The 27380-nt window shown below is 47.5% G+C and overlaps 1 protein-coding gene and 1 pseudogene across 2 annotated transcripts in view; both read left to right on the top strand.

Moving 5' to 3' along the window:
* Positions 1–27380, top strand: part of LOC311199750 (tubulin polyglutamylase TTLL13-like) — a gene marked incomplete at both ends in the record, with an annotated part of 446429 nt that overhangs the window by 328731 nt on the left and 90318 nt on the right. The gene's annotated exons all lie outside the window — the stretch shown is intronic.
* LOC311199714 (DNA mismatch repair protein Msh3-like) overlaps positions 13791–27380 on the top strand; it is an 81514-nt pseudogene continuing 67924 nt past the window's right edge. Inside the window, exons 1-4 of the transcript in view lie at positions 13791–14315; positions 15236–15944; positions 16152–16379; positions 18505–18556. The product of the transcript in view is annotated as a DNA mismatch repair protein Msh3-like (transcript). The remainder of the gene's footprint in view (positions 14316–15235; positions 15945–16151; positions 16380–18504; positions 18557–27380) is intronic.

Raw genomic sequence — 27380 nt, 5'->3', positions numbered from 1 at the left:
AGGATAAACTTAGTTTGCGTTCTTCTGATTCCCTGTGAGTGGAAATCCTGACACTCTTGTTTGGAGTTCTCCAACTTCTCCAATTTGAGTCCTTTCCCATGGGGTTTCAGCTCTTCCCCAGCTGCCCCAGCGTGGGTCACTGCTATGGGGTGCAGTCATCAATCACAGAATATTTATCAGGCCCAGACTACTCCAGCCTGGTCCTCCACTGGGTCACAAGCCCCCCCGTCAGCAAACCTGCTCCAGCGTGGATCTCTCTATCCCTCACTCATCTCTGTGTCTCTGTCTCTCCCCACGGGCTGCAAGTGCTGCCAGGGGTTTGCTCCAACCTGGGTCACAGCAGCTCCTGTCTGTCTCCCCCTGCTCCAGCGTGGGGCCTCTCCAGGGGCTGCAGGTGGGGTCTGGGCCTTGTCCATGGGCTGTGGGGGGACACCCGCTCCACCATGGGTTTCTCCAGGGGCTCAGGGGCATCTTTCTCCCTGGCACCTGGGGTGCCTCCTCCCCACCCCTCACTGCCCTTGGTGCCTGCACAGATTCTTACATCTTCTCACTCCCTCTCTGGGGGCGCAAAGCAGCTGCTTGTGGGTTTTTTCCTACTCACTGTGATTCCCACAGGTGCTGTCACCATGGATGATGGGCTCAGCCTTGGTCAGCCAGCTGGTGTTTTCTCTGTGGGGCCTGCAGAGAGTTTCTGGCTGCTTCTTGCTGCAGCCCCCTCCTGCAGCCCCCCTTCTCCACCTGAACACAGCCACACAAAACTACAACAGGCACTAATGAACTTTGCTATAAAATGAACGATGCCTCAGTTCACTTGTCTGATATCCAAACAGCTCCAATCAGTGAGCTCAGGTACTTTATTCGGTGGGGGAAGAACAAACACCAGATGTGTTTAGAATGTATTTCCTTTCCAGTCTTCACATTCCCTTCTTGCCAAGTGTTGTTTCTGCAGGAGGAATGGAGTGGCTTGAACCGTAGGATCTCTGTGGGAGCTGTGGCTGATGCCTCTTCCTGTCACCTCCCCACCACGAGGAATCCTATAGTACCAGTGCCACATCTGCCCCTGGAAAAGGGACACAAGGGCGTCAAGGCGGCGGGAAATGTCATGCACCGAGGGAGACGACTTCGTCCCCTCGCAGCACCAGATGGCACAGAGCCCCCTCTAAGAAGGGTAAGCGTTTGCCTGATGCTGGAAGGTGCCTGTAGGTAGTGTGAGTGCAGGTTCAGGGCATTTCTCAAAGACAGACAGCTTGTAGCTACCAAAATAGAGAACTGCTACCCCTGTCTGTATCTGCTGCAGCACTTGTGGGGTGAAAAAGGGGCTTGAAAAACTGCACCAGAGGAACTCTAGCTTAAAGCCTCCCTTTCTATGATTTTAGTCAGCCTGCCCACACCTCTGGCCCTAGCTGGTGCCAGGACTTCAGAGGGGTGTGTGAAACACTTGGAGTGTATGAAAAGGTCACCTGGTACGCTGTTGCTCCAGCCAGTTTTGGCTCCTGTAAAGGTTTTTCTGCTCAAGATATTTCTTTGCCCTTGTGCATGTTAGAAAACCTGTTCCAAGTTCAGCAGGTCGAGGTCTGTTTGAAAAGACAACCTCAAGTGCCTGGTGTGGTTACATGGTCATTGTGTTCAGCTTCTCTCAGAGCTGGAAGGTGAATGAATGTACTTTTTTGTGTCTCTCCTGCCTCAGAATGCCGCCGGATTCCCCCAGTCCCTGCTCTGCAGCAACGCACGTGTTACCATGGTCTTCCTAGGGAAAGGCATCTGTTTATCCCACAGTGCTGCTGGTGACAGAGGTGAAATCGCAGTCTGTCAGCAGCACTGTGGAGGAGAGAACCTGTGTGTCTACCAAGGCAACCTGGTGTGGGGAGGAGGTGGACTTTTGCCACCCGATTAATAGAGCGGAGAGCCAAAGTACTTGACCTCAGAGGGCTGGCTGCTTTGGTGGGGATGGGATGTGATGATGGCAAGAGGCTGAAAGCACAGCATAAGCTGTTTCTGTGAACCCTTTCCTCTCTGTGGTTGCAGAAAGCTTCCAGTTCCCCTCCAAGAGGCACCGTGGTTTCCCATTCAGCGTCACCTTCCTCCTCAATGGGATTTGGGTGGTCGGGTTGAGCACGTGCTGCGAGTACAGACATCGGAAGCGCTGCAGGGTGGGAGGCAGAAGTGGATCCTTCACGTTTCTTAAGGAGGAGGGAGCGTCTCCATGCTACAGGTATGGAGACAAATGCATGTTGCTTGCTCCCCAGGACTTCGTGTCCTGCTTCTTAGTGAGTGTATCCCTCATTTCTTGAATGTTCCCAGCACCCCAGAGCTCTCTAGAGCCTCATCTGTCCCTTGAAACGTGCAGAACTGAGCTGATCCCTCAGGGTCCCACCATCCAGGCTGCCCCCCGAGTCCTCTGCTTGTGTGTGCCTCCTGAGTCGCTCTGTCGAGTGCGCGCAGCCACGGACCGTGTTGGCACTGGATGTGTCAGCTGGTCGGGTGGCAGCCAGCACTTCCTCAGCAGTGGAGTGTGGGGGAACAGGGCTGGGGTGGCACACGTACACCACTTGCACATGCTGCTGGTGGAAGCAAGAGTGACAGAATTCTCCTGAGTGGTGCTGGGTTCCCTGTAGTTCCCAGGGTTTTCTTCCAATGGTGAGGAGAAGTGAAGGTAGTTTTACACGGCTCTGCCTGTAAGGTGGGACCCTGTGGTAATTCCCCTGGCTGCAGCATAAGATGCTGTTCAATGTTAGCCACATCTCAGCTGGCAAATGTGTGCAGGAGGCTCATGGTTTGAGGCAAAAGTCAATGCTGTGAGCAACAGCTGCCGTTTTGCCAAGAAGTTTTGATTTGACTCAAATCTTCCCATTGTCGGATTGCTCAGTCAGGCCAGAGAGGTAAACGTCTGCACACAGGGATAGCTCTAAAGCCTTTTTGTCCTAGTCATGAGTCATTTTTAAAGGAGCAGCGAGCAGTTGGGAGAAGAGAAGCTCCACAGGGGTGTAGTCCCTGTTTTCAGTAAGGACTCAGCAGTTATATAAAGAATTCCTCGTTGCTGTGCCCTATTCTTTCTACTCCAGTCCAGCACCCAATGTGATTGATGTCAATGTGTATCTTGGTATGTTCCCAGTACTGAAAAGCAGATGGATTCAAATGGGTGTAGTGGCTCTAGAGCTTAGGAACTTCCCAAATCTCAGCTTCTGTGTGATGCCTTCGAAGACTTGCAGTCAGTTTGCTGGACTCACAGAGTCTCCAAAACCTGGCTGATTCTGAGAGTTTTCTGTTTGCCTGGGTCCAGCCTTTTTGTACAGTAGAAGGGCTTCAGTATCTCCATGGCCCCTGAAAAATACAGCATGGACTAATAATTCAGAGGCAGGGCTCTCTTCACAAATGCTCACATTGAATCATAGAATCATAGACTGGTCTGGGTTGGAAGGGACCCCAAGGATCATAGAGCTCCAACCCCCTGCCACAGGCAGGGACACCAACCTCCAGGCCTGGAGCTACACAGGGCTGCCCAGGGCCCCATCCAACCTGGCCTTGAACACGTCCAGGGACGGGGAATCTACTACTTGGCTGGGCAGCCTGTTCCAGCACCTCACCACTCTTTCTGTAGAAAACTTCCCCCTAATATCTAATCTAAACCTTCCCTCCTTTAGCTTTAGCCCATTCCCCCTTGTCCTGCCATTATCTGCTCTTTTAAAAAGTTGAATCCCCTCCTGCTTATAAGCTCCCTTCAGGTACTGGAAGGCTGCAATGAGGTCCCCCCGCAGCCAGTGCCTACAGTGTCTTCTTAGGAAATGGAAGGATTTCTAGAGTGACTGAGGGACAATCAAGGCAATCAAGCCTTCCATAATAGCAGAGGGAAAGAAAAGGAGCTCAGTGTAGCTTGACATTAGCAACACTGGAGGAACTGCATCGATGTCTGAGGAGCACTTGCAGATTTCAGGGTGCTTCTCCCAGCCAGTGCTTCTCAGTAATGGTGATGTCTGAGTGGCAGTGCCAAGGCAGACAGGGACATGGTGTTACTGCTGGTGACAAGCTGAATAGCTCTGTGTGCTGGCTGCCCTACCATTGCCCCACATTGTTTTGCCTGTTTTTCCTTGATGTGGTAATTTGTGCCCCATTGTCAATCAACATGGTCAAAGCCTGTTCAGTTGGGCCGGATTTCCTTAAGTTCCAGCCCATGTCCTCAGTCAGGATTTAACCCCTTATCTCATTGTCCAGGGTCATCTGTATCTTTCAGCAGAGCTATGTACTCAAATTGAACCCTTATTTGAGAACAGTATTCCCACTTATTGTATGTGCTATCCTAAATTCCCTACACAGGATTTCTGATGAGGCAGCCTGAGTCCTCTCAGTCAGTAAAGAATACAATAACATTTTTCAGTTTGCAAAAGCAACATTTCTTACCACTTTCCACAATTTCCCCTTCTTTTCTTTATACTCACTGTTGTCTTTTGCATATTTTCAAAGTCCTGTTTCATATGAAGCTTCTAACCTGGCCAGCATTGCTTTACATTCTTCTTCCTGAGATTCTCTATTGTCTGTTTCTTATTCCTCTAGAAGAAGCATATTATAAGGCAGTGGTCCCAGGGGCATCTTCTTAGTTATTGCAGTTTCTGTTAATCTCTTTATAAGACCCCTAACACAAGGGATTCTACAACACCCTCTGGCCACTAAAATTCCTGTTACCACTATCAGGGAAGTGAAAACTGGTATCACCATTCCCTTCCGTTTTCCAAACCAGGATTCCAAGCACCCAGGAAGAGAAGTAGCTATTCCTGTATTTTCTGCTAGTTCATCAGCCAAAGTGGTAAGGCCTTGTAAGGCTCTGCTAATCGTTCCATCAGGAGCAGTAGCATTTGGTATAAATGTGCAACACTGTCCCCCTAACATGACACATACTCCTCCTTTCTCTGCTAACATCATATCTAGGACCATCCGATTTTCCCATGTCATTCTGCTATTGGCATCCAGTTGTTCTGCTGTTCCTTTAACAGCATCCCTAGTATGATTTATGAATCTCTGTTGATTATAATAGATATAATTGATCCAATCTACATTTTTATTTACTGTGACCCACTGAAAAAAAGAATGATTCAAAACCTGCAGCAATCTGATTCCTAGCCTTAAATTCCTCAGGAACCCCTCGAGGAACTCCAATTGAGTCCCTATATATTCCTTGAGTCTATATATATTCTGTCATCAAAGGAGGTTCCCAATATGATCCTTTTGGCCCTGATCTCTTTTTCTTTAGAAACCTTATCCTCTCTGAATGCCAGGTGGCGCTTGCATTACACTGAACCATGGACATGAACTTACTGGTCCACATAGCTCAGGACCAAGCGCTTTCCCCAGTATGGCTTATTCCCATTTCATCTATCTGCCCATGGGTGTCTGGATCAGGGTTGTTTACCTCTGCATCCCAAAGTCTTATTGTCCCAACAAAGGGAACATAACAACAATTTAGGCTCCAAATGGAGGTTCGATTTAATGTATTATTAAATGGCCACTTTCATTCAAAGTCTCCCCAGAGAATCAACTTATTCTGGTTCCAAAGCCAGTCTAAATTTTTACCCATATCCACAGGGAGACCTGTTATAGGGATCCCTTGAGCAGGGGTATGTGTTAAAGACAAACAGGTAATCACATGAGAAAAGTTAAGCATATGAGCAAAACCTCATATCATTTTATAGATCAGACTGTCTGGTTCAGTGTGATTTATAATTGCAGAACCATCGACATGTTGCAAACAATCACTCCTATTGAAATGAACAGACAGACAGACAAAACTAAGACCAGAAAACCAAAACTGCCAGTCTGTGCTTCAGGTTTCAGTATTTCTTCAATTTCCTCCAGGTACGGTTCATATTTCAGACTTATACCCATGAGGTCTGCACCCTGTGTCTTCTCAGCTGTCCCTTTTCTTTTTCTTACTGGAGCAGTCCTGTGATTAAAAGAGAAGAGAACTGCAGGAACATACATATGCTCGACAGTGAATTGGGTAGAAATCTGGTGTCATTCACCTTTTAGGAGATCATTTTTCTTCAATGTTCTTACCAGTGCACTAGGGGCAATGGCAGAGGAGCGTTTGCATCCTTGGGGAAGTTGAAGGTATATTGTGCTCCCTCCCAAGTGAACACAGATTGATGTTTGTTTTGTCCTCCTCTCGAAGAGGAATCGTCCTATTCAGCTTGCATTTGGCCGACTGGTTCAGCAGAGCCAGCACCAGCGGCTGAGTGGCACCGTGTCACTGTTGTCTTTGATCCCTTCTGTGATCCCCTCCTTAGCAGCAGATGGTAAAGGATATTGATTATTATGGAAGGAGGTGACTCAACAGCTTCCCTGGACCCTCACACAGCAGGGATCCAAAGCTCCACACTGTTCCATTAGGTAGTTTCCAGACTTTGCTGGGACATCAAATCTTAGTATATTATTTCAGTATGGACCACTGACAACCTTTATCTTAGATACTGGGTTTTCCCCTGGAGAGCAAACACACACAGTACTAATTAGTCTGTTTTCAGGGGCTCCAGTTACTCCTCTTATATTTATTTTTGCCTGGGTAGCAGTCAGTCCTAACCTTTTGGCTGATAACACTTATTTGAGTTCCTATATTAATTGTGAAATGCACAGGTCTGCGCCTGGGGCCAGCGGTGAACAGAACATGTGGGTCAGGGTGCTGGTCAGGCCATTCTAAGGTGGGGATCATGCGAGTGGTTCCGCCTGAAATTCCCCCTGCCTTTTCTCAAGTAATCTCAGATTGTCAGCCTTGATTTTTTGCAGCTTGTGTGTTTCTCATTCATTCAGTTTTACCTTCAGCATTTAATAATGTACCTCCAAGCCTCATCTCTCAGTAGGTTGTAAAGTAGAAAAGACATTACAGAAACATCACCTGAATATCTTGGAGCACCCGGTGTCGTGGCAAGGGGCCAAGATGCCCATTCCTAGGCAGATTTTACTCTGGCCGTTGCCTGAAAACCTAGAATCAGGGCTCCCCTCACCTGCTCCAAGGCCACAACATCTGCAAGAGCATCTCTTTGCAGGCCTCTGACTGTTCTTTGGGCTGTTTCCTGGGGCCAGGAAAACTTGTCCTCTGTTACGGGCGAGCTCAGGGGATGGGGGTTTTTTGCAGCTCTGAACAGCTCCTGCTTCCTCCCACAGCTATGGAGATTTCCAGGCCTACAGAGACAAGAGGAAAACCGGAACGTTCATCTGCAAGCCTCCCAGTGGCTGCCAGGGAAAAGGCATCTTCATAACGCGAAACCCAAAGGAGATCAAACACGACAAGCGTGTGATCTGTCAGCAGTACATCTCTAAGTTAACGGGGATGATCTCAAACTAGAGCTGGGGGTGTGCAACCTCGCAGCTCCTCTAGCATCCCACATCCTCCTTGTGTCCTCTCCCTGCACCTTCCAGGACCTGCCAGGGGCACAGAGGTGGCCGCAGCTCAGCAAAGGCCTGGCGAAAGCTTGCCTTTCTCCTCGCTGCTGAGGGGCCGGGGAGCGGCACAAGCAGGGAGACAGAGCAGCCAGCCTCGTGCAGGGCAGCCAGCAGCTGCCTCGCAGCCTTTGCTTTTCTCACGTCCCTCCTGCCTTGTGTTCTCACAGCCTTTCCTCATTGATGGCTTTAAATTTGACCTTTGTTTTTATGTGCTGGTCACCTCTTGTGACCCACTGAGGATTTTTATCTGCAAGGAGGGTCTGGCCCGCTTTGCAGCTGTTACAGGGAGAGGTGTTGGTACTTGTTTGGCGCAAAGCTTGGGGGGGGCTGAACAATATTGGAACTTGTTGATAAGGAATCGAAAAGCATTAGCCAAGTGCTGACCTGAGAGTCACGGGGTGATAAATTGTGAGAGAAGGAAGCAGCCAGCCTTGAAAAGAATAACTAACAAGCTGTGCTAAGAAGATGTTTATCTTTTTATTATTTATTATTTCTGTTTACATAACAATAGTCATGTAAGCCTTGTTGTTTGTGTTTAACCAATGAGTAGATGTCAAATACAGAATGTTTTAGGAAGCAGCAATCTAGCTCAAGCACGCATAGCTTGCAAAGAGTATATATGCCTCCAATTGCAAACAATAAATTGACATTTGCTTGCATCAAGGTGTGTCCCGTCCCTCAATCACGGCACAGGAACCCAGTAGAAAAGGCAAGTCTGGTGGCTTTCATGGCAAGGAGCAGGCTTCTTTCTCACTCTTTACACACTCTGTACCTCTGATTCCTCTTCCCAGAACTTATTTCAGGGTGTCTGTGAGCTGTTTGTGTTGGTGCCGTGTGGCTCATAGTAAATGAAAGTCTCTCACGTATCCTCTCTCAGGATGACACCTGCATGCATTTAACCAATTATGCCATCAACAGACGCAGTGAAAACTTTGTCTGGGATGACGTGAAGGGCAGCAAGAGGTACAGTCTTGTGCGGATGCTGCAGTGCCTGGGGCACGACCTGCAGGAAGGCTGCCTTTGGGAGCCCTGTTTGCCAGGGCCTTTCTCAGGGCGAACATGGTATCACGGGGCAGCTCTTAGTGTCTTCTGTCCTGCACACAGGAAACTGTCCACCCTGTTTCCCTGGATGAGAGGAAACAACCTCAGAACGGCCAAGCTCTGGGAAGATATTGAAGATCTTGTTATCAAGATGCTGATCTCAGCTCAGCCCATTGTGAAGCACCAGTACCACAGTTGCTTTCCTCAGCACGTGACTGGCAGTGCCTGCTTTGAGATCCTGGGCTTCAACATTTTACTGGACAGAAAGTTGAAGCCGTGGCTGCTTGAGGTGAGGGGGGAATCTCCTGCTGGGCTGAAACAAGCCTGGAAGCAGTGGAGAGCTGAGAGCTGGCTGGTCTGGGGGAGGCTGCTCAGCAAGGGGCGGTGGGCTGAACAGAGCCGATCTGCTTCAGAAGGGCCACCTGGGTTAAGTCAAGTACCAGGCGAGCTGCTGTAGCCTAAGCAGGACTGGAGGGTGTCCCTGTCCATTCCCTGGACACCCTCTCCAACAGCAGGGAGTGCCCTGATCCCAAGGCCTCCTTGACCTGTAAGAGCATCTCAAATCCCGACAGCTGCTCCACACCCCCAGTCCTGCGGGCTGTGGGGTCTGAGTGGCCGACCGACTTCATCGGAAAGTGTGTGGTAGGGCGGGCCAGGGATTTGGCTGGAGTGTAATAAAGTGGCTGGAGCATATTAAACTACACTGATCACTGAATGGTGGGTCATGTCTGTCCCTACAACAACATATGGCCTGGCTTCTCTCATCACGTACGGGCAAGCAGTGCTCGAAGCGCGGCTGCATGTGAAGAATTGATCCACGGCATTGCCTTGCCAAAATGGTAATGAAAACGTGTTGGCAGTGTGCCTTCCAGCACTCAGAAAAGCACTGCCCCAGGCAGCTGCTGCCATTCTGGCACAAGCTCTGCTGCCCAGGAAGCTCCCGTAGCGCAGGGGTTTGCAGATGGCAACATGACGGCCATCCCACAATGCAGCCGGCGGTGGCCTGCAGTGTCTGGACCCTCTAAAGCAGGGGTTTGGCCTTCAGAACAGGACTTTGGGTGCTGACTGTGGAGCTCTAGGAATGAAAATGTGGCTTTCCACCTTGAAAACGGGTTTGGCGCCCCTGGGCGATGTGTTGCTGCCTAAAAATGGGCCTTTTGAGTCTGAAAACAAGGCTTTGAGCATGAAACAAATGAGGCCTTTTTCCCTGCATGAGGACTTTAGCCCCTAAAACCAGTCTTTGGGCACACAAAACTCTGTGATGAATCTTCTAAATTGGGCTATGGTTCCTAAAAGCAACATGTTGGAGCCAGAGAAGGAGGCTCTGTACTCTCACGTGGAGGCAGTGGGTGGCCTTCAAAAGCAGGCTCAAGACCTTCAAAGGCATGGTCTGGGATCCTATGGAGGGGAGTTCTGTCACCTTAAATGTGTGGCTTGGAACTTTTCCTTGAGGCCTTGGACCCCCAAAATGAGGTTCATCCAACACATGCCTTCAAACTCCTCCTTGGGTTGAGGCAGTGTGTACCTCTGTCTTCAAGGTCAGTATGTTTGAGAATGTAATTACCAAATACCTCTCAGCATGAGTAATTTTCCTGTCTTATGGGAATTCAAGGATATTGTCTTCTGTGAGGAGAGCCAGGCCGCCAGCAGGCCCACTGACCTCCTTGCCAATTTTTTCCCTTTTAGTAACTGTGTTACAAGAACTGCTTTTTGAGATCTCTGCAAGGGCCCTTTGCAGAAAGCTCAATGAACACGACAGTAAATGTAAGACAAGTACCATAATTACCAAATCCAATAATCCAAATTTGACCATCAACAATATCCATCCTGAAATTCCCCAGTCATGACACCAACTGTAAGTGCCTTGATACCTTTGCTGTTGCATTTGTTTGCTTTGCCAATCAGGAGTGTCAGAAGTGCAGATAACAGCAGCCCTGCGTTTTCCTGCAGGCACCGATTGCAGTCTGTGACCTTAGGCTGTGCAGAAATCACTATTTCCCTAATTTTCATTTAGCACAAACACATGCATTTTTCAAAGACTGTCAGATCATTCAAAATATCCCACAGCAAAGTTCATAGTCCACTGTGGCTGCAGTTGGAACACTTGACTTCAGTCACTGGGATCAGGATCTCGTCCTGGTTCATGCAAGCTCGAGTTCTTCTGGATCCACGGCTTTATCCGCTTGGCTCCCGTATCTGTAATGACACAGGCAGATCTCCTTCCCAAGTTAGTACCTGTAACTTCATTCTAAATAACACCTGACATTGACTTTTCTTTCTCTTTTTTTCCTCTTTTTTTTTTTCTTCAAACCTTCTTTTAAACCTACTTCATGGTTCACCATTGGAGGTACCAAACTGTTCTGTGACAGACATAACTAGTTCAAAACATAAAGAGCTTTGTGAGATTCATATGTTTTACCATGGCTTTGCCTGTAGGCAAATGTAGTGTCCCTGTAACGTGGGCAATGTTCGTGCCATATATTCTGAGCTATAATCTGAAATTCCCCCTGCCTTTTCTAGTTGAAATCCATCAGGTCCTTCTTTAAGTCTGAGTAAGGACTGACTGACAGGCACAGAGGTTTCAGTTATGTGCATGTTAATTTTGTAACATTTTTCAGTTTGCAAAAGCAACATTTCTTAGCACTTTCCACACAGCCACTCTTGGTTAGTTAGATAGAAACTTCCCATTATCTGTGGATACGTGGGAGCTGCTGCCCCATACCTTTCAGTTCACTTCCACTTTTAGCTGCCAACAACAGAAACCATTGTTCCATGCTATTTCTCAGTTTCTCTTAACAGAGTAAAAGGCATAAGACATGTAAACGTGATGTTACTGAGAAAAGGCTGGGGTTGTGTTTGCAAGTAGAACTGCAGAGAAACGGTGTCGATGCTGGTTCCTCTTCTTATTGCCTGATTTTAGAAAAAGTAATCTCACATTGTCAGCCTTGATTTTTTGCAGCTTGTGTGTTTCTCATTCATTCAGTTTTACCTTCAGCTTTTAATAATGTACCTCCAAGCCTCATCTCTCAGTAGGTTGTAAAGGAGAAAAGACATTACAGAAACATCACCTGAATATCTTGTTGCATGCTGTATAACCAAATATTATAGGTTCCCCATTGATTTTTAGTCTTTATCTGTTCTTGCTTGTAGTGTTTTGGTTGCTGGCTGATGTTATGTTTTTGTGTTTGTGTTGGGGAAAAAAAGTCCCTTGAGAGTGGGATGTTTGTGCTGTGACCTTCTGCCTCAGGGATTCGTAGCGCCGTTAAAGGATGCTGTTAGCACAGCACATGTGTCACTGCAGCTCTGGGAACTTGATTCAGATGCAGCTTCTGCGGTGTGAAAAGCAGTTTCATTGAATGGTGGGTTTGACTTTTGGAGTTGCAGCAGGTACTTTGCATCTGTTAACTGACAGTCTTTTAACTTTGATGCAGTTTTGCTTTACCCACTGTTGCCTGTTTTTTCACTGGTCCTGCACAGGATACAGTCTGAATAGAGAAATGCTGCTCCAGGAGTGGGGACTCATTTGAACCCACTCCCACATTTTGAGGGTGTGAACACACTGTTGCTGTTAAGCATGGGGGGGGGGGGGGAATTTGTTAGCAAGGAGGGATGCAAGGGAGCTGGGGCTTTGCTGTGCTCTTCTCTGAGATCTGCAGGAGCCCTTAGTTTCTAATGAACGGTGCTTCCACTTCCATGTCCTTCCCTGTGATCTGCTGGGGAGGGCAGGCATCAGGGCTTAGAGGGAAGGAGCAGATCAGTCCTGCTGCTGAAGTTCAGCTGAAGCTGCTGGAGAATAATCCCTTAGCAGGCAGTCAAGGTCACTGCTTCAGAGCCCAGCTTCCCATTCTGCCCGCTGGTTTCCGTGTGCGCCGGCTTTCCTCAGCTCTGGGGGAGGATCCCTGCTCTCCCTTTGCTGACTGTTTTTTCCCTCTACTCCTCTTTCAGAAAATCAACCACTTCCCAGGCATGATGGAGATCTGCCGGAAGGACTTGTTAGCGCGCAACAACCTGAACCGCATGCTCAAGCTCTTCCCCGAGGAGTACAAGATATTCCCCCGCACTTGGTGCCTGCCAGCTGAGTGAGTGATGGGCATTAAAGCAGCTGAGAGCAGGGATAGGAAATGAGGCAGCGGGAACCTCTCTGTGGTTTGCTGGGGGGGGTCTCTCACTCTTGGGATCCCACCCTGTGACTGAGCAGTGTGTCGGCACATGTCTCTGGCTTCAGGCCGTGTGCCTTGCAGGCAGAATGCATCTTTGCTGCAAGAGCATCTTATTCAGCTGCTCCTCATAGGGGAGATGCTGCAGGCCCTTAATCATCTTCGTAGCCCTACTAGCCTCAGCAGCTGCCTGCACCAAGAGACACAGCAGTGGCATTTAAGAGAGGTGCTCCTGGCTCTGCCGGCCAACCCAGTGCTGGGGAGAGCCAGCCATGATGCCCAGGAAAGGTCCATGAGATTAGGGGCAGTATGGGGAAGCCTCAGTCTCCCTCCCCTCAGGAGCACTGGCATACTGGGGCGGTGCTTTGGTGGGTTCCTCAATGACTGTGACCATGGTGATTTTCTGGACTGGTTTAGGCACTGGAATTTGCCACCCTGGGCAAGGAGCTTGCCGAGGAGCTGTGTGTCTGATGGCTCTTTCCCTGGCTTTGCAGAGATCGTGGCTGCCTGGGAGGCCGTGTCTGTAACTGGACACATAATTGCCCTGCTGGAACATAATCTGGTCCCTCAGAAGGCGGTCAAGGGCACCGCTTTACAGCCCAGCTTCCCGTTCTGCCCACTGGTTTGCATGAGCACCGACTGCTCTCTTGTCTCTTTCAATTCCAGTGTTCCCTCCATCAACCTGAGCAGCTGCAAGTATGAGAGTGGTAAGCCCGAGGGGTCGCAGCGTGTCCTTTTCAGCCAGGGATGAGCGCTGGTGCCCAATGCCCGCGGCACGCTCGCTGTCGCTTCGTGCCTTTATTGCTCACAAGCCCCGTGGAGCCCTGTGCAAAGGAAGGAGCGACACCGCAATGGCGGTGCAAGCCCCCCGCCCCCCGTCTGCCTGTCTTTGCCATCCAGCTGCTAAAGTGGGTGAGAGGGGTTTAGTGAGGGGCAGTTCGGATGCCAGACTGGAATGATGGGACAGCTCTGGCCTGCACATGGTGCTCTGGGACCCTGAGGCATGTGGACTCAGGGGGCTGAGAGGTCCCGGAATACCTGCAGCCAAGGTCTGGGCTGTGTTTAGCTGCGTAAAGCTTTTCTGTCACCTCTCAGTTTGCGCGGCAGTTCGCGCAGGCAGGTCAAGCAGGCAGGGTATCTTGCCCTGACACCAACATCTCAAACATGGTCCTCACTAGGAAACGGGCTTCCCATGCAAAGGCTGTGGCAACCCAGACAGAGGGTCTGCTCCATAATGTGGCAGTTCAGGTTTCTGACTGCCAGGAGTGCCTCAGCCTGCTGCTGCCAGGGAAGGATGAGAAGGATGCGACTTGCGTGCAGTGTGAGCAGCTGCTCAGCCTTCTTGTGGAGCTTAGGAAGGAGGTAGATAGACTGCGGACCATCAGAGAATGCGAGCGGGAGATAGACTGGTGGAGCAACTCTCTGCGAAAAAGGCGCAGAGATTGCACTTCCCAGACTGAGGGAGTATTGGGAGAAACGGCCCCTCTCTCTCACCATAGTCAAGCAGGGAGAGACAGCTTGAGAGGAGAGGAGGAATGGCAGCAGGTCTCAGCCCGGCGTTGCAGGCGACCCCCATCCCGACCTACCTCGGTTCCGCTGGTCCCTCTCTGTAACAGGTATGAAGCCCTGAAACCAGAGGGAGACGTGAGTGATGATGACATAGGAGCGCTGCCGCCAAGCTTGCCCAAGGTAAGGCGGACGGCTCCACGTTTGAAGACTGCTTCCTCCAGGAAAGAAAGGAGGGTGATAGTTGTGGGCGACTCTCTTCTGAGAGGAACAGAGGGCCCAATATGTCGGCCTGACCCTACCCATAGGGAGGTGTGCTGCCTTCCCGGGGCACGGGTCAGGGATATTTCTAGAAAACTCCCCAGCCTTATCCGCCCCTCCGATTATTACCCTTTATTGGTAGTTCAGACTGGCAGTGATGGGATTGCTGACAGAAGCATGAGGATTATAAAAAATGATTTTAGGAGGCTGGGGAAGTTAGTCGATGGAGCAGGCATGCAAGTTGTGTTTACCAGTATTCCTTTGGTGGCAGGGGCAAACACTGAGATAAGCAGAAAAGGCCATCTTATAAATGCATGGCTGAGAGGCTGGTGCAAACGCAAAAATTTTGGATTCTTTGCTCACGAGGCGGCCTACTCGGCACCTGGCCTGAGGACAGCTGATGGGAATTGCCTGTCTCCGAAAGGGAAACGGATACTTGCCCAGGAGCTGGCAGGACTTGTAGAAAGGGCTTTAAACTAGATAGGAAGGGGGAAGGGGATGAAGCCAGGTCTGATAGAGATCGGCCTGGGGAAGTGGTATTGGGATTAGGAGAGAGGCAAGGGGCTCAGCTGAGGTGCGTCTACACTAACGCACGTAGCATGGGCAACAAGCAAGAAGAGTTGGAAGCCATAGTGCGGCAGGCAAACTATGACCTGGTTGCCATAACAGAAACATGGTGGGATTGCTCCCATGACTGGAGTGCTGCAATGGATGGCTACAAACTCTTCAGGAGAGACAGGCAAGGAAGGAGGGGTGGTGGTGTGGCTCTATACGTTAGGGAATCCTTTTCTGCTACTGAGATTGTGACTGGGGATGATAACATTGAATCCCTATGGGTAAAGATCAGAGGAAGGGCTGACAAGGCAGACATCCTGGTGGGCGTCTGTTATAGACCGCCAAACCAGGATGAAGAGACAGATGAGGTGTTCTACAAGCAGCTGGCACGAGCTGCACGGTCATCAGCCCTTGTCCTCATGGGGGACTTCAACTTCCCTGACATATGCTGGGAGTACAGCACAGCACAGAAGAAGCAGTCTAGGAGGTTTTTGGAGTGCATAGAGGATGCCTTCCTGATGCAGCTGGTCAGAGAGCCCACAAGAGGAACTGCCCTGCTAGACCTGCTGTTCATGAACAGGGAAGGTCTGGTAGGAGATGTGAAGGTTGGGGACTGCCTTGGACAGAGTGACCATGAAATGATACATTTCTCAATTCATGGTGGAGCTTGGAGGGGGAATAGTAAAACTGCTACCTTGGACTTCCGGAGGGCGGACTTTGATTTGTTCAAGAGACTGGTAGGGGGAGTCCCTTGGCATTTAGTCCTAGCGAACAAAGGGGTACAAGAGAGCTGGTTGCTCTTCAAGAAGGAAGTCTTAAGGGCACAGGAGCAGGCGGTCCCCCTGAGCCGCAAAATGAGCCGGCGGGGAAGAAGACCGGCGTGGATGAATAGGGAGTTATTCTTGAGGCTCCGGGAGAAAAAGAGAATCTACCGCCTGTGGAAGGAGGGACGGGCAACTGAGAATGAATTCAAGGAAGTCGTCAGGATGTGTAGAGGTGAAATCAGAAAGGCAAAAGCCCAGCTTGAATTTAACCTGGCCGCTGGGGTGAAAAGGAATAACAAACTCTTTTATAAGTACATTAACAGTAAGAGGAGGACAAAGGAGAATATCCACTCTTTACTGGATGAGGCTGGGAATATGATCACTGAGGATAAGGAAAAGGCGGAGGTTCTGAATGCCTTCTTTACGTCTGTCTTTAAAGGTCAGACCAGTTATGCTCAGGGTACTCCTCTCTCTGACCTGGTAGTCTCGGCTGGGGAGCATGCTAACTCCCCTGTGATTCTGGAAGAAAGGGTCAGAGACTTCCTACTCCAACTGGACTGCCACAAGTCCATGGGGCCTGATGAGATCCACCCGAGAGTGCTGAGGGAACTGGCAGAGGTGGTAGCCGAGCCGCTTTCCATTATCTATCAGCTCTCCTTGTTGACTGGTGAGGTCCCAGAAGACTGGAGGCTCGCCAATGTGACTCCCATTTACAAGAAAGGTTGTAAGGAGGATCTGGGGAACTACAGACCTGTTAGCCTGACCTCGGTTCCAGGGAAGGTTATGGAACAGATAGTCTTGAGGGAGATCATGCGGCATCTGCGGGATGGCCGGGGGATTAGGCCTAGCCAGCATGGGTTCATGAAGGGCAGGTCCCGTTTGACCAACCTGATCTCCTTCTATGATCTAGTGACCCATCTGCTGGATGAGGGAAAGGCTGTTGATGTGGTCTACCTAGACTTCAGCAAAGCCTTTGACACTGTCTCCCACGGTATTCTCCTGCAGAAGCTGGCAGCCCGTGGCTTGGATGGGTACACCCTCGGCTGGGTAAGGAGCTGGCTGGAGGGCCGGGCTCAGAGAGTGGTAGTAAATGGAGTTAAATCCAGCTGGCGACCGGTCACGAGTGGTGTTCCCCAGGGGTCGGTGCTGGGGCCTGTCCTCTTCAATATCTTTATTGATGACCTAGATGAGGGCATTGAGTGCACCCTCAGTAAGTTTGCAGATGACACTAAATTGGCTGGGAGTGTGGATCTGCCTGGGGGTAGCAAGGCCCTAGAGAGGGATCTGGACAGGCTGGAGAGCTGGGCTGAAGCCAATGGCATGAGGTTCAAGAAGAGCAAATGCCGAGTCCTGCACTTTGGCCACAACAACCCCAGGCAGCGCTATAGGCTTGGGGTGGAGTGGCTGGAGGACTGTGTGGAGGAAATGGACCTGGGGGTACTGATTGATGCACGGCTGAACATGAGCCGACAGTGTGCGCGGGTGGCCAAGAGGGCCAACGGCATCCTGGCTTGCATCAAAAATAGTGTTACTAGTAGGAACAGGGAGGTGGTTGTCCCCCTGTACTCAGCACTTGTGAGGCCGCATCTCGAGTACTGTGTTCAGTTTTGGGCCCCTCACTACAGGAAAGACATTGAGGCCCTGGAACGCGTTCAGAGGAGGGCTACTAAGCTGGTGAGGGGTCTGGAACACAGGCCTTACGAGGAGCGGCTGAGGGAGCTGGGATTGTTCAGCCTGGAGAAGAGGAGGCTCAGAGGAGACCTTATGGCTCTCTATAGCTTCCTTAAGGGGGGTTGTAGTGAGCTAGGGGTCGGCCTCTTCTCCCGTGTAGACAGCGACAGAACTAGAGGGAATGGTATCAAGCTGCGGCAGGGGAGGTTCAGGCTGAACATTAGGAAGCACTACTTCTCTGAAAGGGTAGTCAGGCACTGGAATGCACTGCCCAGGGAGGTGGTGGAGTCACCGACCCTGGGGGTGTTCAAGGAAAGACTGGACGTTGTATTGAGGGACATGGTTTAGTGGGAGCTAGTAGTAATAGGTGAATGGTTGGACTGGATGATCTTTTAGGTCTTTTCCAACCTTGATAATTCTGTGATTCTGTGATTCTGTGACTTTTGTATGAGAGTTTCAAAACTCATTTTATTTCAGTATTATCCTGTCATCTTTTCCTTTATTCTGCTAGTCCAAAATTTTTGGTGTCTTTTAGATCTAGTCACTCTCTTCCCACTATTCAATTTACTGCTCTTGTTTATGGCACTTGAAGTTTTATTTAAAGATGCAAGGTAGGACTGTAATATTTTAGTTACACAGTATGTAATACAAAGCTCATTTTTTTCTGCCTGACACTGTATTGTCTGGTTGTGTCGACATTCTCTAAAAGTCCCTTTTGGTAAAAGACCTTGGTAATTTAGGGGGAGTTTTGAGAGTCAATTATCACTATGTTAGAGGATCATTTTAAATAGTATTAAATGGTTGCTGTAGGTCTTACAGTCAAGTATTAAATTATCTGAAGTATTTCTTAGCATGAGTAGATTCAACAGCATTTTGCAGCAGTGCATTGTCTTTGTAAAAATAAATAATTCAGTATGGAATAATATAGCTGGCTTGTGGGGGAAATATATCAAAAGCAGATTAAAATGACACTGTAATTCCTGGATTACATTTCTGCTTTCTTTTCCAAATAGTTATATACATGAGACTCGTTATTTGACCCAGACGTTGCTTCCCTCCTTTTCCCTAAACATCAGTTTTGTTGTGCTTTCCAGAGACAACAGTTCCCTGTGTGTTTCTAGTGCGTGTCACGTACTGGAAAATCTTGGCACTGGGCTCCTCGTCATGGTTACCGTAAGGAGCTGTTGCTTTTCATGCTGCAGTGTTTCCTTTTAGCTTGTGACCACATTAACAGATATATTATGCTGTTGCCTTGTGCTGTTCTCTGTGGGAACTCAGGGTGTAGCTCCTGCAGCTGTGGCTGCTCCCATCCCACCGTCCTGTCTTTTGTGCTGCATTTCAGAATTCACTTTGGTCTGACCTTGGACTTGCTCTTACAACCTGCTTCTCACTTCTGTCAGCTCCTTTGTTGTACCAGTGACAGATGCTACACGGTTTAGTGAAATGACCTATGTGATGCTGGCGACCTGTGTGATGTTGGTGGTGGTCCTGCTTCAAGTGTAGGGCTGCAAAACATGACCTCCAGAGGCCCCTTGGTGATTTCTGCAGTTTTAGAGGTGGTTCTGCGTGGTCCCACTCTGCTCACTGTGATCACTCCTGACATTTAAAAAAATCAAGTGTTAAGCAGTGAAAATAGGAAAACTTGGACGGGGGAGGGGGGCAGAAGGATAAGGCACTGAAAGTCTCTCAGGGGTGAGTCCTTACACTGACCAGCTGCAAATAGTGAAATAAAGCATCTGGCCCTAGGGAGGGGCTGGAAGAGAACTGTGATACAAGCCTGAGACAATAGCCAGTGCTCCTAAAGCTATCTGGTGACAAGCTTTTGCCACAGTTTCCATTAGAACTCTGCTCTGTCTACCATCTCTTCACTCCACTGTTGGTGAGACATTTAACTGTGCTAAAGACAGCACAATTTTTTTTCCCTTCTCTCCACCATTCTTTTTTTCTGTCATAGCATGCTCCAAGTGCTTGGTGCACAGTCAAAAAAGCTCCACAGCTATTGCAGAGTGAACAGTGGGAATAAGCAAGCAAAGATAAGGTGAGGAGAGTGGTACCATGACAGTGAGTAGCTATGTTGATGTAGACACGCAGAGAACTGCATAGAACTGTTTAGGTTGGAAAAGACCATGAAAATCGTCCAGTCCGACTGTCATCGTAGCACTGCCAAATCCACAGCTAAGTCACGTCCCTAAACACCACATCAGCATGTCTTTTAAATACTTATAGGGATGGTGACTCCACCACTTCCCTGAGAAGCCTGTTCCAGGTTTTGACAAGACTTTCAGTGAAGAAACTCCTTAGTCTAAACTTTCCCAGGTGCAACCTGAGGCCATCTCCTCTTTTTCTGTTGCTTGGAAGAAGAGACCAATGCCCACCTGGCTACAACGTCCTTTCAATGAGTTGCAGAGAGTGATCAGGTCTCCCCTCAGCCTCCTCCAGGCTAAACAGCCCCATTTCCCTCAGGCACTCCTTGTAAGACTTGTGCTCCAGGCCCTTCACCAGCTTTGTTGCCCTTCTTTGGACATGCTCCAGCATCTCAGTGTCTCTTGTTCTGAGGAGCCCTAAACTGAACCTGGGACTTCAGGTGCAGCCTCACCAGTGGCGAATATGGGGGACAATCATTTCCCCAGTACTACTGGTCGCACTATTCCTGATACAGGCCAGGATGCTGTTGGCCTTCTTGGCCACCTGGACACACTGCTGGCTCACAGTCAGCTGGCTGTCAGTCAACATCTCTAGGTCCTTTTCTGCTGGTCAGCTTTCCAGCCACTCTACCCCAAGCCAGTGTGTGGGGTTGTTGTGACCCAAATTCAGAACCCAGCACTTGTCCTAGTTGAACCTCACACCATTGGCCTTGACCCATCAATCCAGCCCTCCTGGATCCCTCTGCAGGGCCTTCCTGCCCTCAAGCAGATCAACACTCCCACCCAACTTGGTGTCATCTGTGAACTTACTGAGGGTGCTCTCCTTCTCCTTGTCCAGATAAATGATAAAGATATTAAAGAGAACTGTTCCCAGTACTGAGCCCTGGGGAAGTTCATTTGCGCCTACTAATTGAGACCAGACACAATTATAACAGTTAGCTTTGACCTAGATCAGTATTTATCCCCTCCCTTCATATAAATTACGCTTGTCTAGCTGTACATTGTTGTATGAATTTTAAGACCGTGTGTGTGAAGAAAATACTGAAAATTACCCTGTCTGGTGGAAAAGAACACAGATTATTAACATGTTGTGCAGTACTCAGCAAAGACCTGAGCAATGAAGAGAGAGGTGATGATCCATTCTTGAAGAAAAAAGGGGGAGACAGTAGTTCAGAATTTGAAAATGATCGCAAAAGCACAATGTGGTGCTCAGGTGTTTTCATTGACTCTAAGCCAGCTGCAGAGAAAGAGACACAGAGGAGTCCTCTATAACTGATTTTAGGATATAGGAGATATATATATATCTATCTCGTAGATGTGGAGCTTCATTAATTTCTGTCACCCATGTATTTTTCATCTTTGTAAATGTATTGTCTGCTTGGGGTTTTAGAAATACTTGCATTTGCTTTTACATTTCCTGTCCTTCCTTCCTTCCCACTTAAAGTTAACATCTTGAAACGAAGTAGCAAGCTTCAAAGCATTCTGTTCCTTTAAAATCCTTGGTGCTCTGGTAGGATAGAGTGTTTTATCAGGATTTTCTGTATCATAAGAAAAAGATGTTACAAGGTCTATGGGTCATGTTAGGACCATGTGGGGGTCATGTCCGTGGTGTCCTTTTGGAGAAACTCTTCATGGCTGTGAACTGTTAAACCTCTTTGTCATGCTGCTGTGTGCCTGAACCCTGAGAGTTTCAAGGACTGCAGAACAGCATGCACCTGGAGCTTGTGGAACTCTTCTCTGACAGTGAAATCATCTTTTGGGGGGTAGGGGGGAAGTCTGTGCTAATTCTCCCAGAAAATTCCAATCTTACAGAAAATTCAGGGCAGGAATACCCATAGACCACAAAATATGCCTGTTTGTGGTCGACTTCATGGTGTGCAGAAAAGAGGCAAACCACAGGGGTGATCCCAAACGATCACAAGTGAACGATTTGAGCTATATTATCACTCTCTCCTCACTCATGCTTTGATTCAGAAAGGGGTATTTTCCATGTTGGGGTGTAACTGGGTGAACGTTACTTCCTTGGCTTTAATGTAGTATGGCAGATGCCAGGTGAGATGTTCCTACATTTTGTTTGTGAGGGTGCTGCTTTGGGGCTTTTTGCTTGTTTGTTTAATTTTTTGAAGCCCAGCAAGAATAGCAGTAGCTGCTGGAGCACAACTGTGTCTGTGTTTTGTTCAGTAGTACCTAGTTTTGTTCTTACAGAAGGCACAGTGTCATCTAGTACCTACCTAACCCTCTGCCCTTTGCTTTTATGATAGTTTGCTCTACTTCCTTGACAACTCCCATCTGAGTTCCTAAAGTTGAAATAGTATTTTCCTCAAATTTCTTGGACCTAGACTCTGGTAGATGTATTTTGAGTGCTTGTCAGGAGTGGTTCTGCTAAGGTGACTAGAAGGAAACTGGGATGTGCATGCTGAGAAATGTTGATAGTTTAGATAGTAAAGGACAAGCAACACATTGTCTGCAAGATTTTTCTTTGTGTGCATTATATTTTTGTAAAATATCTGTGTGTATTTTAAAAAACTGTGTCAGAGTTGCTTCTAGGCTTTCTAGCAGCTTCTAGCACAAATAAGGGTCTGGGAGTTTGATCTTTGACAAGCTGAAGGTCTCATAGGGTAATATGTTGTATGTAGTATACTGATAACATACATGTGGTAATGATTATTATTACAGGCAGCAGTGGTTTATATCACTCTGAGAGTGGCAGATACTCAAAGAACGTGACTGTGCTGCCATTTTCATTGCAACAATATTCTCTCCATTTCTGGTATCTGAAGGTTTTTCAGAGAAAATGTGGAAAAGTACTTTACTCTGGCAGGAGAAAAAAGCTGTGCTCTGGTTATAAAAATATATTTACTGAATGCCAGAAGAACAGCTGCTTGGAAATGTCATTGAGGCTTTGCCAGAGAAGCTACTGTAGCTCCATGCCAAGATTTGCCAAGAAAGGAAGGAGGATTGTTTTCCAGTTCTCACAGTCAAGTTCAAACCTAGACATCCTGAGCTATAAGAAACTGTGTAATAAAGGCAACACAATGGTGACAAATAAAGGAAATGTAGTTTCTGTTGAGCATGCTCATAAGGGGAGATGACTATGTATACTTGGATTTCTGAAAGGATTAATGCATTCAGGTTACCTTGCTCTGCTGGGCAGCGTTGGCATTTTCCCCTATGATGACACACTGGTAATCCTATTACAGTGCACTATGAGCAGTGCAGAGAAAATAGCAGTTTGAATAAAGTGTATAGGAAAAATTAATTAGATTTTTTTTGCATTTATAAATCTGTACTTAGAATCAGAATTAAAACCTTCTTAATAAGTTGTGGGAACAGAGATTTCCCTTCCTAAATTCTGTATCATTTATGAACTTGTGATATATGGATGTACAGTAAAGTATTGGTGCCTGCACTCTTGCGTTTGAATAGAACCATAGAATGTGTTAGGCTGGAAGGGACCTTTGAAGGCAATCTAGACCAACCCCCTCCAATGAGCAAGGACATCTTTACAATATCCAGTTGCTCAGAGCCCATCAGTCCTCACCTTGAATGTCTCCAGGGGAAGAGGCCTCCACCACCTCTGTGGGTAACCTGTGCCAGTGATCCACCACCCTCACAGTGAAGAACTTTTTCCAAATATCCAAGCAAAATCTCCCCTTTTCCATTACCCCTTGTCCTATTGCTTCACGTCCCTGGGAACAGTTCTTCCCCAGCTTTCTTAAAGGCATCTTTCTGGTATTGGAAGGCCACTATAAGGTCCCCCCGGGCCCCTCTCTTCTCCAGACTGAACAAGCCCAACTCTCTCAGCCTGTCTTCACAGCAGAGGTGCTCCAGCCCTTTGATCATTTTTGTGGCCTCCTCTGGACATGCTCCAGCAGGTCCATGTCCTTGTGTTGAGGGCTCCAGAGCTGGATGCAGTACTGCAGGTGAGGTCTCACTAGAGCAGAGGGACAGAATCCCCTCTCTCAATCTGCTGGCCACACTTCTTGTGATGCAGCCCAGGATGGGGTTGTCCTTCTGGGCTGTGAGTGCACATTGGTGGCTCATGCCCAGCTTCTCATCCACAAGCACCCCTAAGTCCTTTTCCTCAGGGCTGCTTTCTAGCACATCATCTCCTAATCTGTATGGATAACGGGGTTGCCCTGACTCAGGTGCAGGACCCAGCACTTGGCTTTGTTGAACCTCATGAGGTTCACCTGGGCCCACTTCCCCAGCCTGTCCAGGTCTCCCTGGATGGCATCCTGTCCCTCTGGCACATTAACCTCACCACGCAGCTGGGTGTCATCAGCAAAGTTGCTGAGGGTGCACTCAGTCCCACTGTCAGTATCATTAATGAAGATATTAAACAGCACTGATCCCAGCACAGACCCTTGAGGAACTCCTCTTGTCACCATCTTCCATCGGGACTTGGAGCCATTGACCACCACCCCCTAGATGTGACCATGCAGCCAATTCCTTATCCACTGAACATTCCACCCAATCAAATCCACATCTCCAGTTTAGAGAGAAGGATGTTGTGGGAGACTGTGTCAATGGCCTTACAGAATTCCAGATAGAAGGCATCAGTAGCTCTTCCCTTGTTCACTGATGCAGTTGCTCCATTGCAGAAAGCCACTGGATTGGTCAGGCAGGACTTGCCCTAGTAAAGCTGTGGTGGCTGGCTGGAATCCATGGCTCCATGTGCCTCAGAATAGCTTCTAGGAGGATCTGTTCCACGATCTTCCCAGGCACAAAGGTGAGGCTGACAGGGTGGTGGTTCTTAGGGTTCTCTTTCCTACCCTTTTCAAAAATGGCTGTGATGTTTCTTCTCTTCCAGTCACTAGGGACTTTACCTGACTGCTATGACTTTTCACATATCCTGGAGAGTGGCTTGGCAACTGCATCAACCAATTCCTTCAGGACTCTGAGACGCATCAGGTCTCGCAGACCTGTGTGAAACACAAGTCACGACCCTGATCTTCTCTTACAGTGGGAGGGACTCCCATCTCCTTAGTCCCTGTCTTGTGGGCCCTCAACTTGAGAGCGGTGAGGGCAGAGGTCACCAGTGAAGACCAAGGCAAGAAAGTTGAGAACCTTAGCATTTTCCTCATGTGTTGTTACCAGTTCACCACTGTTCCTCATCATGGGCAGTACACTTTCTTTAACCTTCCTTTTCTGGTTGACATAACCTGTAGAAGCCCTTCTGTTTTTTCTTGGCATCCCTCGCTAACTTCAGCTCCAGCCATGCCTTGGCCATCCTGACCTCTTCCCTACAGAACCAGGCAACATCCCTGTACTTTTCCCAGGATACCTGTGCCTGCTTCCACTGCCTGTGTAATTCCATCTTGCTTTTTGGTTTGACCAGCAGGTCACGACTCAGCCATGTCCGTCTCTTGCCTTCCTTGCCCAGTGTCTTACACCTGGGGATTTAGAACTCTTGTGCTCTGTTGAAAGCATCCTTAGATAGTCCTATGAATAGTCCTAATGCAGAATGGACAGGGAAGAATATTAGTTGGAAAGTGAAATTCTGGAGTCATTTGCTTTCCTTAGGAAAGCTGCCTGAGATGTAAGAAAACTTGGTTTGCATGTGTTTGTTTTTCAGGACATCTTTATGCACTTCATGCCTTGATACAAACTATATTCTTCTTGCTTTTAGCATTTTTTTAGTCTTAAGAGATCCCCCTCTCTCCATCCCACCCAAGTTTAATGATCTCTTTCAAATATTTTCCCTGCAGCACCTTGTAGAGCAATGAATCTTTAAGTTCATGGATTGAATTGTAAGATAAATAGAGGGATAATGTTGATCCTTTTATTTTCCTTGTAGGGTGACAGATAAATTAGTCTCTGTAGTAAGTGAATCATAGAACAGTATAGGTAGAAATGGACTTAATATATTAGGTTATTTGCACAAAACTGTGTGTGTGTGTAAACCTGTGTCTCTGGTCAATATCCAGTTAAAGGTAGTAGCCAGAAAAACTTGTGCTAGGAATGTAAAAGGCTTTGAAAAGTTGAGTTTCATCACTGACTAGTCCTATCAGCATCATGGGACTATTGGATTGCTTGTTTTCAGAAGTACTACAAAGGATATCAATAAAATACTGGATGAGCTGCACAGCAGTTCATTGCAGATGTTCTGACAAGAATGATGTTTACAGAAGTTGATGGCAAATTGACTTCTGATTTAAATAGGCATTGGTAGCTGGAGAGATAAAGCATCAACATAAGCATCAACATATCATTCTGGCTATAATCAGAAAAATGGCCTATGGGTGATCATCTGGCTAAACAAAGGACAGACATGAGAACCTTCTGCAGAAAATTTTATTTTCATACATCTTGATAAAAATGCAGATTTTTCTTCATGTTGAATAGATATATGTAACCTAGTTTTTTTTTGCTTTATCTAGAATTTCAGACATACTTTTAGATAGACAAAATGTCAGATACTTGTTTGATTATGCCTTATCTAGAATATGTATATTAAAATATGTGAAGAACTATTTCCTACCAATATATAGTTGATGGACAAAGGTATCAGTATAAGTCACTCAAGTTATATTGATTGTAAGTATAATTTGCCAAAGTTGATGCTATGAAGCTGGATACATCTGGTTATGGAATGAAAGAAAAATCACAAATGCATTGAAGAAAATGCCAGTTTTTCTCTCTTTAAAAACAAGCAGGTGTGGCATGAATCATTCAATGAATTAACCTCCCCAAAGTCTCCTGTTTTGTCATTGGTTCTAAAAATTAGCTCTGCAGACCTTGCTAGGCCTGGCTTTTCTGAAGGCAGTGTTTTGAAAACAAGTGGAAATGAAAAATAAAAAGATTCCTGCTGTCTTGTTGGACTGGCTCAAAGGCTGGTACTCTGCTAACCTCCAGATACCCTACAACATGTTTTAAAAAGTTTAATGCTGAGGTGGTATTCTTGAAAAAGGCTGTAGTGACTATCCATCCTAATTTAGCAGAATGGATGGATGTGTTAGAGCAGATTATTACTGAAGGTTAGAGCAAGTGAGAAATGCAAGGAGGACAATAGGTGATTGCTATCGGAGGTTGGGGAGCACAGACTAATTGTCTTTTACAGAAATCCATTTGTTACAAAAATGTTTGCTCATTCAGAGTATGATTGGGGCAGAGGAGAGTCACAGAGGATCTAAAGACTAAAAGCTTAATTAGATCAGTCAGTTAAAACTAAGGGACTTGAAGTAGGCAAGGGATCACCTGGGATGTGCTAAGAAAAATAAGACCTCTAAGACTCAGTTAGTTTGTCACTATTTTACCTGTTATAGGAAAATATCTCTCATTTTTAAGACTTGATCCTCAGAGACATATTGATGCTTTCTGATGGAGATATGTACGATGTAATGCAGAAACCCTGGCTGGCTGAAATAAAAAAGCCCTGTAAAAAGGGTATTGATTAATTTCCTTCCTATAATACCTACACAATCCCTCACATTGGCATAATTCCAGTGTGCTGGAATTATTTGGTTAATTCACATCCGGTGGTAGTATGATATTCTGATACTCTGGTAGTATGATGCTTAGATACTCTGAGGCCAAGTATGTTTTATAAATGTCTTTTACTGTCAGCTTCCTACTGGCCACTTCAGTGCTATTCTGTAGCTGTGTAATTAGGCTCAGTGTTAGCAGGGGGAATGTGTATGATTTTTGTTTTGGTTTTTAACCAGCACATCTGTTGAATGCTGAATTACCAGCTCTACAAATTAAATTGATAATGCAGCATCCACTTTTCATTTCAGTGAGCAGTTAGGAAAATCAGCCAGTGTAGAAAGGTTGTATCTTGTAAAAAGCACACACATATTCTCCTCTGAGTCAGATTTTGGCATCTCAGGTGTACTGCTTGACGCTCTAGC

This window comes from Gallinula chloropus (genome assembly GCF_964237585.1).
Source record: "Gallinula chloropus genome assembly, chromosome: 21".
NCBI lineage: Eukaryota > Metazoa > Chordata > Aves > Gruiformes > Rallidae > Gallinula > Gallinula chloropus.
The sequence above is the reverse complement of the archived record's forward strand: the minus strand, read 5'-3'. Positions and strand labels throughout refer to the sequence as shown.